The sequence below is a fragment of the Lolium perenne genome, chromosome 2 (assembly GCF_019359855.2).
Source record: "Lolium perenne isolate Kyuss_39 chromosome 2, Kyuss_2.0, whole genome shotgun sequence".
Taxonomy (NCBI): Eukaryota; Viridiplantae; Streptophyta; class Magnoliopsida; order Poales; family Poaceae; genus Lolium; species Lolium perenne.
In genome coordinates, this window is record NC_067245.2 from 74,884,845 (window position 1) to 74,888,587 (window position 3,743).

Genomic DNA, 3,743 nt, shown 5'->3' on the forward strand with positions numbered 1-3,743 from the left:
GGAGGTGGACGTCGTCTTCATCAACAACCGAACGTGTGACCGAGTACGGAGGTGCTGCCCGTTCGTGGCGCCGTGATCAAGATCTTCTACGCGCTTTTGCAAGCGGCAAGTGAAGGTCTACCGCAGCAACAAGAGCCTCATCTTGTAGGCTTTGGAATCTCTTCAAGGGTGAGACTCGATAATCCCCTCGTTGCTATCGTCTTCTAGATTGCATCTTGGTTTGGATTGCGTGTTCGCGGTAGGAAATTTTTTGTTTTCTATGCAACGAATCCCTACAAAGTTATCTATTTGAGAGCTTCCCTGTGACCACCCGAAGGGTAAGAAATGTTTAACTGTAAAATTTGTTCTAATTCGAAAATTATTTAAACTTAAAAATTGTTTGAATTCAAAATTATTTAAATTTTTAAAAATGTTCATATTCCAAAAGTGTTCATATATAAACGTAATAAATTTTTAATCAAAATTTGAAATTTTAAAAGCGTGAAAAATGATACAGATCACGTACAGTTTCCACCAGTACAAAACGTGCGGAAGCTACAATCGATGGATCAAAGCCAAACGGAAACAACGAACGTGGGCCAGGCCCATATACGTTTCCTGGGTGTGCGGCAACTCGTATGCTACCGACCAGGTCGGTGTAAAGCAACACCCGCTGACCAGGCTAGGTAACTTTTTTTTTAGATTAACAAGGTTACATCGTTTTGCAAATACCACAGGTGGGCCAACTGGGAGTTTCACGTGGGCTTTGACATGCGCGCCGGCACAGTCATCTCACTGGCTTCCATCCACGACGCCGAGGCCGGCGCACGGCGGAGGGTTCTCTACCGCGGGTTCGTGTCGGAGGTCTTCGTGCCGTACATGGGCCCGTCGAGAACAAGAACATGATCTGCGTATTCGAGCGGTACGCCGGCGACGTCGCGTGGCGCCACACCGAGGCCGGCTTCCCCGACCGACTGGTAACCACATCAGCCCGATTGTCCATCTCCGCTCTACGCGCATGATATATGGTCTGATGTGCTTGGATCGGCTGATGCAGATCACGGAGGTCCGGCCTGACGTGAGCTTGGTTGTGAGGATGGTGGTGTCGTGCGGAAACTACGACTACATATTGGACTGGGAGTTCAAGACGAGCGGCTCCATCAAATTCGTGGTATGCTTCGAAGCAAATCATACCGAATAAAAAAGAAGAACTAATTTTGCGGTGTGTAGTGTTTGATACGTTGAATTTGCAGGTATCTCTGACAGGTCTCCTAGAGGTGAAGGGGACGGACTACACGCACGCCGACCAGATCAGGCAGGACGCGCACGGCACGCTGGTGGCGGAGAACACCCTCGCCGTCTACCACGACCACTACGTCACTTACCATCTCGACCTCGACGTCGACGGCACCAACAACTCTTTCGTCAAGAACATGATCACCACGAGGCACAACACCGCCGGCACGCCACGGAAAAGCTACTGGACGGTGCGCCGGGAGGTGGCCGAGACAGAGGCGGATGCGCAGGTGGACGTGAACGCGGCGCCCGCGGATCTGCTGATCGTGAACCCGAACAGGAGGACGAGGATGGGCAACGAGGTCGGGTACCGTGTCGTCCCGGGCGGCGCAACGGCGGCGGCGGTGCTGGACGACGACGACTACCCGCAGCGGCGAGCGAGCTATAGCAAGAAGCAGCTGTGGGTGACGCCGTACAACAGGGACGAGAAGTGGGCGCCCGGGCTGTACGCTGACCAGAGCACCGGCGACGACGGCCTGGCCCCCTGGAGCGGGAGGGACAGGGGGATACAGAACGAGGACATCGTGCTGTGGTACACGGTGGGCATCCACCACATACCGTACCAGGATGATTTCCCGGTGATGCCGACGGTGAGCGGCGGGTTCGAGCTCCGGCCGGCAAACTTCTTCGAGCGGAACCCGTTGCTCAAAACAAGACCCCCCATGCGTCACCAGCTGCCTTTCCCTAACTGCTCATGCGCCGGTGATTCCAGCTGATGCACGCGCGGGAACCGTGCGAACCCAGATTAATTAGCACCGAGCGAACAACAAACTGATTTCCCCAAGCCGTGGATGTGGCAATCAGAAGTCTGACGGGCCGGCGCACCTGTCCCCCTCTATTTTGGGAGGGGCTGCCCATACCGACAATCCCTATAAGAAAATTCCCAAAATATTTTGAACAAACAAGATTAAACAAACTTTGAAATTTCATTCAAATTTAGATTTATTTACAAAAGTTTGAATGAAATTTAAACTAAACTAAATTAAACCCTACTCTACTGCCGTCGGTCGGGGCGCGGCAGGCATGCCTCATCATTGTTATTTCCCTTGGCCGCCGCATGTTTTGGCACCCGCCTCTCCACCCTTCATGCATCTAGCAATGCAGCATCGCTGGAGCTTCCCGGCAGCGCCGGGCCTTCTCCGCGTGGGAACCAACGGGTTTGTGAAAGAAGGCGACCCACCGCCGAGCATCCTATGTGTCGATGAAAGATGGAGCCTCCGGCGGAGTCGCTGCTATGCCGGTGCCACACCGGAAATCCAACGTGGGGGTGCCGGCTCGCCTGTTCGACGCGTTGTGCATAGGGGGTGGCATGGGGTTGTCGACGCTTCTATTGGGCTCCAAAACCAGCCGACATCGGACCCTAATAGGGGTCTAAGCGAGACAATGAGAGACATAATGCATTGTGTTGATTTTGAGTCTGTTAAAACAAGGGAGCCCTCGTGTGGTGCTAGATAATTGCAAATGCGGAGGTCATGGTTTCCACTCGACGTTGTTCCCTGCATCACTTCCTCAAACAATATGTATACAACAATGTTCTCGGCATCGTCACGCCCGGGAACTAAGGCGCACCTCTCCACTCTGCTAGTTATGTGTTGCATCAGCCAAGCAATATAGCGATGCCAGGCTGACAGCAGGGCTTGGGTGCCAATCGTCAATGAGGAATCATAGATGATCTCGCCAGTAGTTGTGTCGCGACCTCGGGCGCCGAGGAAGCTCAAGTACAAGTCTAAATAAAACCGCATGACTCCATGTACCGCCTATTTCGCAGACAACTGAAAAGATTTTCATATCTAGTGTCATTGAAGGGCGCATCTTCGATCCAGACATCCATAAATTTAGTCAGTTGAGGGTGCCCCGACACACTCCTGGGTGAAGTATCGGAGTTTCGGAGTCCTTCCGGTGTTGACGGAATAGTTTTGAAATATCATCGTAATTATTCTAGGTCTTTAATATGAGTACCGTAAGTGTTCTGGAGTTATTGAAATGGTTTCAGGTTTTATTGAGATCATTCAAGTGAATATTTATAACACAAAAGGAACCAGAAGAAGCACAACAGGACAATGCCGGTCTCCGTCATGTTTTCTGCAGATCTTTCGTCTCTTTTTCTACGAGACCGTGCACGTCTATATTTTTGGCAGGTACTTGGTGTGGGATCCGGAGTCGGCTGGGCTTCAGATCGGAGTTCCCCAGGAAGTTGCTTCCAAATCCCGTAACAAAATCATCAGGATCACCAGGCCCATCATCACCATATTAATCGGCCGAAACGTGCGACGAAAACACACCAGTCCAAACCCCGCGCCGTCCCGCGAGAGGAAAACACGTGAAAAGCCTCTTGCAGAACATGGCGGCGGCGCCTAACAGCGCGGTCGTAGAATCGCGCTCCCGCCGTGCAAAGCGCTGAGGTCACCAATCCGCCGGATGCGCTATCCGGCATGGCCGCCGCCCATACCAGCAACTGGTGCGTGCGT

General features: G+C 52.3%; 1 pseudogene; it reads left to right on the top strand.

Moving 5' to 3' along the window:
• The first annotated feature begins 543 nt into the window (after window positions 1–543).
• On the top strand, window positions 544–2,080 carry LOC127328655 (amine oxidase [copper-containing] alpha 2, peroxisomal-like; annotated as a pseudogene).
• Window positions 2,081–3,743: the final 1,663 nt, after the last annotated feature.